This window comes from Pinus tabuliformis, chromosome 6, assembly GCF_031772625.1.
Source record: "Pinus tabuliformis cultivar Carrire ecotype Pingquan chromosome 6, CPIR1, whole genome shotgun sequence".
In the NCBI taxonomy this organism is placed as follows: domain Eukaryota; kingdom Viridiplantae; phylum Streptophyta; class Pinopsida; order Pinales; family Pinaceae; genus Pinus; species Pinus tabuliformis.
Window position 1 is genome coordinate 487,902,904 of NC_142292.1, and position 12,246 is coordinate 487,915,149.

Here is a 12,246-nt window from a genome sequence, read left to right on the forward strand (position 1 = left end):
TCTATTCTCTGATTAATGCAATACAAATATGAAGGGGTTTTGAGTAGTTTATTTCCCCTAGATAAGTCTCTATGCATGTATGATTTTCCTTTTGCATGTCTATGATATGTGTTCTAGATGGTGAATTAACTTATGCATATCATTAGAGTAGCTTCGAGCCTTTCACTTCTTATGTTTAAACTTTTTCTCGATCTTGATGGCATATCGGTATGCCATGCCGAGCGAGGAGATGTCCATGAATTCCATCTCGTCCTGGATGTACCTATGTAGGCAGCCGCGGTACTTGAGAACCAAATGCTTCTCAGAATCCTTGATACCCAACTTCATGCGAAGGGTATGAAAAACATTGGTAAACTTCAACACAACTTGGTCTCTTCCCTGTCACAGTGTTGTCCACTTTATGTATTTATCCTCATAGCTCCCAACAGGGTAGTACTGCTCCTTGATGGCATCTTGGAACGATTTTCAAGTGGGTGCAGCTGAAAACAGTGAGTTCGTACTTTCATCCTTCTGCTCACAGTAGGTTTCCCACCAGTCCTTGACGTGGGGGGCTGCTTTGAGAAGTGAAAAAGTGATATTTTCCCGGCTGGAAAAATCATGAACAGAAAAATATCCTTCTAGCAGATTTAACCATTTATCTACAGCGTCTGCATCTATTTAACCCTCAAATATGGGAATGTCAAAGTTAACTTGTACCTTAAAGGGTGTGGCGCTTCTAAAGTAGCTGGCAAAAGTATATGTGTCACCCTTGGGTAGCCGTTGAAGGATCTAGGCAAAGTTTTCCATCATTGCGTTCCTTTGTCGCTTCAGGGCTTCTTCAAGCAATATTTTGATATGATCTCCTACCCCCTCGTCTTTCTTTTCATTCTCCATGGGAGGCCGTTGGGATTTGCAAGGCTGGTCTTGCAAAGGTTCGACTAGTTCAAGCCCTAACTCCTTATATCCCGACGACATGCAAAGAAAAACAAAGAAAGAGCAGACCGCTTTGATACCATTGATCCAGATTTAAACAGGAACGCAACAAATTATTGATATAAACATAAATACAAAGATGCAGTAGAAATAACACTTCATTTCATTAATATCAAATACTGAAATATGCTTACAAACAAAATGGAAATAAGACTAGCTTGGGCGATGGTAGCTTATCTCTGAGAAGAGATGTGGTGGCTACATGCCTCTGAACTACGTTACAATGAGGCTCAAGGGCCTTTTTATTATTGAACAATAAGAGAAAACCCTAAACAACTAAAACCCTAACCCGAGGAGATGTAACATCAAGATTTTATGGGCCCCGTTGGGGTTAGTTGGACAGCCAACTTCCCAGGGTCGCGACTTGGTCATATTATCTCTGTTTAGCGCGCATGATACCCCGTAGGAAATATCTCTTTGAGGACTACGACGGAAAAGACAATTTTAGTTAGAAAATCGATGGTGGTAGATTGCCAAAAAAATGTCATTAGGGCCTCAAAAAGGATCCGAAAGTTTAGGACTCGAAAAACAACTAAAAATAGTAAATTATGCTACAATTAAGGAAACTAAAAAACTAAAAGAAACAATGGTGGGGGTCCAAGTGGAATTGGCGGGTGGTCACCAATATCCACCTGGATCATTTATCCATCGATTGAACTTCATGTAATGTCAGAGGACGTCGATGCAATCCCAGAATATTCCAATGATATGGAGTTAGATATGGATGCATTGAATTTACCATAAATAGAAAAAGCATGGAAAGATAAGGATATGTTCACCCTACCTAAACAACAAGTGTCCATGTTAGGTCAAGCATATCTTAAGTGCAAATATATAGCTACCAAAATAATCTTAGGATCTAGATCATTAGGGGTTCAAGCAAAATCACCGGAGGAATCAAGAAAACCACATAAAGAGGAAAAGAGGTGGGGCCAAAAGAGAAAATTACAAATGTTGGATGAAATAGGAAGAAACCTATTAAATTATAGGTGGGATAGGGTCATCATAGAGGTATTCCATGGTGACATCATAGAGGGACCTGAATAGCCACGACAAACAAAGGATCTAGAAAGAGAAATGGGAAGAAGGAAAACCCACTATTATGTTGATCCAGGAAACTAAGATCTCAAGGGAGGCCTTGACGAACATAACAAACATTTGGAGAAGACAATGTCAGTCAATTGCAATAGATGCTCAGGGACACCCAAGAGGAATAACGAAAGTATGGGATGAGCAAGAAGTAAGAGTGACAAATATGTTTGCTACATTATGAGTTCTAACAGTGTGGATCCAACTTATTGGATTGAGAGAGATGTTATGTTTCGAACATATATGGACTGAATATACTACATGATAAGGCCCTATTTCTTTAGTCAATCACCCAGACTAGTGCACTGATCTCCCCCAATCCATGGAGACTTGGCGGAGAATTTAACCTAATTAAGTACTTGGATGAGAAAAAAGGGGGCATTTGACAATTGGATGTAAAGACCGATGTGTTCCAAGAAACCACAAAAGGCTTAGGACTTAAAGAGATTAATACATCAAATGGTGTGTATATGTGGAATAATAGGCAGGGTGGTCAACACCAAATTGTCTCAAAGTTGGAGTGATTCCTTATCTCTGAAAACATTTTGGCCCGGGACATACTCATAGAAGCATCTATACTCCTTAGCCATGGTTCAGATCATTGGGAAATCAGTTTTAATGTATATCTAAAGGCTCACCCCTACAATCACCCTTCAAGTTTGAAAATTTGTGGGTTAGGCATCAGGAGTTTCTCCCAAATATTCAAAACTAGTGGGGGGGAATAGAAACTATTGAAGGCTCAACAATGTTCTCTCTATATAAAAAAATGAAATATATCAAATGGAAATTAAAAGGATGGAACAAAGGGTGGTTCGCGGATATTATAGAAGGAAAAAAAGAGCTAGATATTAAAATGTCAGAGATACAATAGAAGGCAATAACAAATGGTCAACTAGAGGACCTGATAAAGGCAGAGGCAGAGACTCTTCAGGCATTAGAAGAATGCAAGAAGTAGGAAGAAATACTATGGAGGAAAAAATCATGGATCCAGTGGCTAAAAGAGGGTGAGAGAACACAACCTTTTTCGACAGATCTATGTTACAACATAGAGACCATAATCAAATTGCCTCTCTAAAAGGATCAGCTGGTCAAAAGCTCGAAACACATAAGGAGATATCCTAGTAATTGATCCAATATTTTCAACATATCCTCTCGGAACCTAGAGTGGATAGACAAGAGGCCATTATGTAGGTAACCAATCACATTCCCTTAATCATAACTACTGAGAAGAATGATGCACTTCTTCAAGAAATTAACCAAGAGGAGGTTGAATCAACTATTAAGGCGGTGTCTTACAATAAGGCCCCTGGCCCAGATGGGTTCACATTGAATTATTTCAATTTTGTTGGTCGATAATCGGGGAGGAGGTCTTGAGGGTTGTGAAGGAGGCATGGTAAGCAAGAACGATACTTAAAGCATTGGATTCCACATTCTTAACCTTTATCCCAAATAAGGAGAATGTAGAAGATCCTAGTGAATATCGGTCGTTTTCCTAATGCAATGTTGTTTATAAAATAATAACCCAGGTCATAGCCAACCAGTTGAAATCTCTCCTTTCCAAACTTATTTCTCCAGAGTAGATAGGATTTGTGGAAGGAAGACATTCTAGATAGAATCATGGTGGCCCATGAGGCCATCCACTCATTGATGAGTACCAAAAACCAGGTATAATGCTCAAGATATACTTGTCTAAGGCCTATGACAAACTAAATTGGGACTTCTTATGCGGTACTTTAAGATCCTTTGAATTAAACGATTATTAGATTACCTGGGTATACAACCTGGTATCCTCGACATCCTTTTCAATTACGATCAATGGTTCACCATCCACACCTTTATATTCTTTGGGGTGGATTTGATTTCCCCTTTTCTATTTGTTTTGGAAGTGGAAGGACTGGGGCACGTTTTTAAGATATAAACTATTATGCATTGGATGAAAGGACTTTGCTTATATGGAAAATATTTGCCCCTAACCCATCAATATTTTTTTCATGACACGAAGGGTTTAGGCATACCAATGGTGCAGGTAGCGTGAACCTTCAACCAAACCCTGAAAGTTTTTTCGACAACCTCAGGTATGGAAATAAATAGAATCAAATCCTAAGTTTTGTTCTTTAATACTCATATGAATGTGTAGAGACATGTTGCTAGGGTCCTGGAAATTTAGATTAGCAACCTTCCTTCAAAATATCTTGGGGCCCCTTTAATAGGCAACTCTCTCCACAAGAGTGTGTGGGAGGAATTGATAAAAAAATTTAAGAAGAAACTAATGAGCTGGACCTTTAGATCTCTAAATATTGCAGACCCTTTAGTACTTCTCAAAGTTGTATTAGAATATCTACCTGTATATCTTTTCTCTGCATTGGTGGCTCCTATGGGGTGGATCAAGATTTGAAAATAAATGGCCCCTAGTAGCCTAGGATAAAATGTGTAGGCCAAAAATGAAGGGTGGTTTGGATTTGAGGGACCTTGCAACAAAGGCCATAATGCTTGGGGTCAAAATTTGGTGGAGATGGCTTCAAGGATAGACAGATTTGTGGAAAAATATATGTACCTGTAAATATACTCCTACAATCCCCATCAACAACTGATTAGATTGACTGATTTTGCCCCCAGATCATCAATCTAGAATCTAACAAAGAAGGGCATGGGACTTATTCAAAAGTATTTCTTCTCGGAAGTCAAGAATGGAAGCTCGACACTATTTTGGGAGGATTAATGGAAACAATTGCCTAAACTGGGAAATTAAGGGAGCTTGAACAACTCAAAATACATATGAAAGCCTAGGGCAAAGTCAAAATAGAGGATTATTGGATGGATGATACACATGATCAACACTGGTGTAAATGGATTTCCCCAAAAAATTGGAACCCTAAACCACTTGAAGAAATATAGCAAAAATTCTAGAAAGACCTACAACACAGGCGTATCCTTATCTCATTTCAAGATGATAGGCTCAGATGGGGTGATGGTTCCAACGGTACCTTCTCAGTTAAGGAAGCCTATCGGTTAAAAGCAAGTCATCATGACAAACTATAGAGGAGGTATGGTTAAAAATTTGGAAACAACATCTATGGCCCAGAGTCTGAATATTTTTATGGTTGTTAGTACAAAATAAACCCCTCACATGGGACAATATTGAGAAGTGAAATTTCTAGGGACCCTCTCATAGCCCTCTATGTCTACTAAATTGTGAAACTTTGGACCATTTATTTAGCCTCTATTCGTTCTCTAGGGGATTTTCGAAGAAGTTGGGGAATTTCCTCTCTAAATCGGATTGGATTCGAGAAAGTCCTTAGAATCTGTTGATGGTGTTGGACCCGCCAACATGTCAAGGGGATCTCCCCGATAAGAATTCTCAATCAGACCTCAGACCATTTGGTGTAGGAGTCCCAACAGTGGGTCGTAAGGTAATGCCTTGACCGCGATGTCGCACAGAGGCAAGTAAGATAACTCTGTCAATAGCAAGGGTGTGACTGGTGCAGTCAGTCAAGGTGTGTGTATGAGAGGTTCTAACACTTCGAAGGGGGAAGGAGGTGAAGGTGAGTTCCAGGTTGAAAGGGATTAGTCCCAACTCGGCTAGGAACACAACACAAAGGACATGCACAACTTCCGGCGGAGCAATCCACTCGGATGTGGCAGTCACATCATACAAGGTAGGATAACATTTACAGCATTCACGGATCAATCCGAGACGACTGTGACGGTTGTTATAGCAAGGTTCAAGTGAAAGGTCTGTCTGATGTCTGGTAGAGCAGTCGACACAGACGGTGACAACATTAACAACATATGCAACACATTAACAACAAGATTCATATAATTTCATGTGAATCAGTTCATACACAAGTACGTAAGTTAAACAACACATATCATTAAAACAACCGGAGCAGTCCAACTACAATAACAACACATGCATGAAAATGTGTTGGCTCTTATTATATAAAGAAGTGTAAGTCACAATCATACAATACGTCCATGTAAACTTGCTAGCCCCAATAGTGGAACGTTACAACCACATTCGCCTTCTCCTCCAAAGAGATGTACTAGCTCCGTGCAGTGGATAATCCAAGGCACGTTACAATACTGTCCAAGCCTTCTTCAAAATAGTCTTAGTAGAAGCTTGGTTGACCAAAATCCTATACAATGAGTTATGAGGGACTATTTATAGCAAAAGGTGGGGTGACCCTTGACATTCCTATTTGTGACAGCTCAACTACCTGGTGGGCTCCAGTATTGTAGCAATAATGCTACAACTCCTGGGGCTTCCTATCTCTAATTTTATCAACCCGGTAGTTCGTACAAACTTGGAAGCGACGGTGTTGTATGCACAAGTACTAGCTCTTGTCGCAGCTGTCACTTGGTCAGCTGGCACAAGTCCGCTAGGGCTCAAGCCAACTTCTATATGCTCTCAGAAGAAGCTTTCTAAATGATGGACGAAGGCTATCTCAAAGGAAATTAATCTACTTTGCAAAAATGAACTGAAAGCCAACCAAAACATGGAAACCCTAGTAAACCCTAACCTGAATAGCTTAATCTCTATGATGCGATGGTGGGAGTGCAAATGTCTAAGAATGATGCCATTAATTCTAGTGATATGAAATGCATGAAATTAAACTACTTTCATTGAAGAGAACATTGTTTTTATATTTTTGCTTAAGTGGTGGAAGTGATTATGACAGTGTTTCTTATTAGGGTTTGACTGTGCAGGGGTAGTGTGAAGGGAAGAAAGCTTGGGAAAGGTCAGGGAGGCTAGGAGAGGTTCCAGGGGACCTCTAACATCTTCCCACAGAAGTCTACAACGTTCAGATGCTCAGCAACCGAGTTTGCAGGCTTCTACAGGATGTCTGCAGGGGATCCTACAGGAAATCTCGGGATTTCTATAGGAAGGTCTGTGGTTGGAGTTTTGGGTGATGGAGGAGTGGAGGAAGTGTATGGGTGAATAGGTAGGATGGAAATGAGGCTTGTGATGGCTCAGGAACAGAGAACTAAAGTGGAGAAAGAGTGCATGCATGGATCTATAATTAAAATAACCATGTGGCAGCTTGCATGAAAGCATAAGACTGCGTTTTTTTTGGTGGTTGGTACAGACTGCACCCCAATCTCTAAACAGAGATGGCAGCGAGTGCACTATCAACCCTTTTTTGACTCTAATGAATTACAAACCTCCTACTCTAATCTAAACAACTAAAAACACTTGAACTGTAAACTAACTCAATCACATAAAAGAAATCAAATCAGCAGACTGTAAATTCTAAATGCATACCAAAACAAGGAAATAAAGTGCTGAAAGGACACAAGTAACAATACAAGGAAGGGGAGGTCTATTGCTCTCAGGTTGGGCCCTAACCTGAGAGCTATAGCTCCCTTAAAAACTCCGAATTGAATCCAAAGCTGCCTGCCTTTATTGAATAATCATGAGTCTAACATCATGCCAAAACTGGCTTACAAAAAGACTAACTGGCTAACCAAATTGACTAACTAGCTAACCCCAAAATGACTAACTGAAATGAGGTCTTAAGCCCTCTTATTTATACAATTTGAGGACCCAACAGTCCTCCTAAAATTTAGGGACTTGGCTGCCCAAGACTTGGAGTTAACAGCAGTCCTACTTGACTTGCTTGGCTGCCCTTGTGCTGATTGATTCGGTGGCCCTTGAACTCCGAGCTGATGGTGGAGAATTCGAGGTAAGGGCCCATAAATGAGGGGGACACCTTCCTACAAATCCTCTAGCTTGTTCTCCCACGAATTTGGCTGCCAAGTGCTCATTAAGACCTTCAAATTTGTCTCCAAGTTGACCAAAAAGGCTACACAAAGCACCCATTAGACTTGTTGGCATAATGACTAACCAAATTCACTCTATTAACATAAAAATAATCAAAAACATGCAATAAACAAATGAGAATGGTGGATTAAGTCAAACTAGGAGGTTGAATGAGCCCAAATATTTGTCCATTTTTGGGGCTCATCATCACCCCCCTACTGAAAGTGTTGCTCATCCTCTGAGCAACCAAATCTCTCCCCTCGTCTTTGATGGCCCTGGTGGCTTCCTTGGCTAGCATCTCAGCTGATTTCTCCTTTGGCTTCCCTCTTTTCAAACTTTCCTGTAGAAACTGTTTGCTGGTTTCCTGTAGAAACAGTCCTCTGTTTTCCTGTAGAAACAGTCCTTTGTCTTCCTGTAGAACAGTCTGCTAACTGTTCTCTGTCTTCCTGTAGAAGCAATCTTTGAGTCCATCACCTTGATTTGCTCTCTCTAGGTGAAGGTTTTTAGCTTCCTCATTCACAGATGATGGATCTCTTTGAAGGAGACTCTTCCTTTTGTTTAGCTGTGGTGTCCTCAATTGTAATTGGCTCCTTTGACTGTGGCTAGGGTCTGCCAGCTTTTATCCACATGCTCCTTCTTGCCTTAAAGTACATGGAAGGCTCCTTTTTTTGCTTCCCTTTTTGCTCTGGAGATGTGCTTAGGGCATCTAGCACTGCTACCGCCTCCCTGGCCAAAATCTCAGGCGATTTCTCCCTTTGCTGCTCTGTTTCCAGACTTCCTGTAGAAGGTCCTGTGTCAACTGTTTTGGTCTGCGTGGCTGAGGGTGCCTTCTTCTTGAACTGTGCTGCTAGGCATGGTGAGAATACCCGTGTGACAGTGTCACATTTTTCATCATCATTCATCACTGCTTCATTGAGATCTTGATCTTTCTAGATAGATCTGAATATAGAGCCGAGATGTAACCCTTGTTATTTCTGCACTATATACACAGTCTTCTCTGTCCATCCAGGATACTGCGTTTCAGGTATGCCGAGCTTGTAATTGCTTCAGTGATAGATTTAGAGCTACTTTTCACATTAACCATATAACAGCCACAAAAAGAAAAAAAAAGTAGTTTATATGTGCACAGGTGAGCGTTATAGTGGTTTATCATTATCATGTGGAGCATTTGTTAACAGGAACCTTGGAAGAGAATGTGATGCAGCGCTATTTGAAAGAAATTCCGTGTATCCCACAAGCAAACCACCATTCTTGACCCACAGGCAGACTGGTTTTGATTGTCCCCACTTCAACCAAGCTAGTTCACCACCCTTTAAAATCTCATGCATGGAAATGGTATTTTTGAGCCTACCTTTCTTCAAGCTTCACTGTGTCCTGCTTGGCTGTGGGTGATTTTCTTTTCAGCTGGGCTGTGGCAGCGTTCATCTTCTCCCCCTTTCTGCTCTTCTTCCTCACTGTTAGAAGGACTGATATCTTTGGCCAAAACTCTTCATTTTTGTCCAACAGTTCAGTTCACCACATGACATAATCTCAATACGTTCATCCACCAATGGTCCTGGACATCCTTGCAAGTTAGTTATCATGACATCCTTCCCAGCAGCATATTTTCCTGTGTCTTCATTGCCATTCTCATCCAATGAGGATGTTGATGGTCCTTGCATTTCTGGCAAAAAAACATCCTGCTGAGTAGCCTCTGTTACACATCTCCCTGCATGATCTTCATTTATTTCTCCCAATATTGGAATTGAAATAGGCTGTTTTGACTGTCCAGAATCAACATGTTTTCCTTGAAAAGATGCAATAACAGTTGTGTTGTGTCCAGCATCATTGTCTGACAACACCATGTCCCTTGGATTTTCATTCATCCCACCTTGTCGTGTATCCTCCATCTCTGTCAGACTGCTCCGGAAGGCTATGCTGTATTTCCTGTAGAAGACTTCACCCGTTTCCTGTAGAACGTTATTCGGCCTTTGAGTGAGCCCGATGCACTAGAGAAATTCGAAAATAGGTAGGAAACTCAGCGGAGGTCGATAGATTAAGCCGATTGTGGAAGCAGAGGATGTATACTTTGAGTGAGCATGATGCAAGTGCAAGTTGACTAACAGCTGAGCGCTTAGATTTCTGCGTGATTTTTGGAGTGAGGTGGCACATACGTGTGCTGGCTTATGCGACTGTTTTGCAATCATGAACTGCAGTGGTCACTATTTGTTCTCTGCTTGAAATCTCATCGATTCAGTTGCACTAGAGTTAGACTGCCCATACTGTCCGTTTTTTGACTTTCACGTGCATGGCTGACCCATGCATGCTGCGTGACTTGCTAGAGAACTGGACATCAAGTGAACCTTCCTAAATTCGTGGCTTAATTCCATCACTCCATTCGTTCATGCAGTTCTTGAATTAGATTCATGCAATAGAGGAATAGGTTTTGTCACGTACCTAAAGCCAAACGGCTGCTTGTGAAGCTTCTTGCTGCTGCATGCTCTGAGCCTTTGATTGCATGAGGCTTGGCTAATGATTTTTGATTGCTTTTCCTTGTGCAGGTGTCCTCTGGCCAGATCTGAGCTGCATGCAATCGTTTCCACGTTCAACTCTGCCCGTTCAAGCTGCTGCTGCTGCATGGTCACAAAACCAGAACTTCTTTTTTCCATTTCTCCCAAACGGTAGATCGGATTGATCTGAAACTCGGTGAGCATGTTCCTATCATCATTATGCATCTCCCATAGCAAAATCGTGATCAATGGATGCACGGATTTCGAGAAAAATGGAAAATGGATGAAGATTTCAGAGCTCGATTTCTTGGAAACCGTGCATCAGAATCGGCTGAAACTGCTTGGGTAGGTTACTATCACCCATGTGCATCTCCCCATGAAACAGGTTTTAAAACGGATGCACGGATATGGAGAAAATGCAAAAATGGCTGATGGTGATGGAGGCTGATTTCTTGGAAACCATGCACCGGAATTGCATGAAACTGCTCAGGCATGTTGTCATCAACCTTGTACAATTCCCCATAAAACGGTTTGTCAAATGGATGCATGGTTTTCAAGTTATGGCAAAAACAAATTCTGCTCTATGTGTTTTTGCTTCAAGGCACTTTGCATTTTGGTTGCATGGGATGACAAAATGAATTTTGGTTGTGATGCAGGTATAGAGATGATGGAGGAGGAGTTGGAAGACTGCATGAGGACTTCTGAACCCTTGAGGAAGCTACCATGTTCGCCACACCACTTTTTGAAATGCATGCCTAGTTTCCCACAATTTCTACAGGAAGTTCCTGTAGAAGCACAATGAGAAGCACAAGGAGGTGAAAAAATGATGGATGAAGGCAAGGGATGGACACACAAGTGCTTGTAGGCCTAATCAACAGATTCCCACCATCAGATTCACTTTTGAAATTGGATTTGGCTCGTCCAAAGGTTCTACAGGATGTTTCCTATAGAAATACAGAGCTTCCTGTAGAAGGCACAAGAAAGAGTCCTTTGACCTTGATTTGAGTGCTCCTCATGTCATGAAATGTCCTTCTTTAACCTGCAATGTCATTGCTGCAACATGAACTTATTCAATGGAGATTAGCTTTATTTTTCTTTTTCTTTTTTCTCTTTTTTTTTTTTTGAAAAACAACTAGGGCGCCTCATGGAGGTTTTCACCCTAATTGCCTGCCTTGGGCGCCTCCAAGGGAGGTTTTCACCCAAAGATCTTATTCTCTTTTCTCTTTTTTTCCAACCCATTGACCGCCTCATGGAGGTTTTCAATCAATGAGCCAATCTAAGGCGCCTCCAAGGAGGTTTTCACCTTAGATTTTTATTTTTCTCTTATTTTCATTTTTTTCTTTTTTCTTTTTTCTTTTTTTTCTTTTTTCTACCCTACCCTACTTGAAAAACAAAAAATCATTTTCAAGTATAAGAATACTTCCAATGGAGCCATGTGCACATCGAGATTAGAGAAAAAATGATGTGAAGGCTCGAAATGCATGCTTTGATAGGTATCCATATCTCAGGGACCAAATGATCTGACTTTGAATGGATCAAACATAGCTGAGGAAGAGAGTATTGCTGCAACTTAGTGACTGTTTGGAACCATGTCTCAATATAGCTTTGATATCCTTGGTCCTTTTGCTGATCTGGGTCATGTTTCATGTCACTTTCTACTATGACTTCCTCATCTTCCTCTTTTTGCTGATCTTTCTCTTGAATACATGGAAGATTTGATGGTAACCATGAGGGATCTTTCTTGATCTTTGATTCTGATCTCTTCTCTTCATCAAGTGCAGCCCATGGTTCTTTGATCTCCTCTTTTGAATCTTCTTTTGCTGGATGCGGTCCTTCAATGCTTGCAATATAGTCTCTGCTTTGCAACACTCTTCCTGAGCTATGGTGAAGATCATTGAGCTCAAGAGGAGTTGTTTGCATATGTTGTGCCTCAGA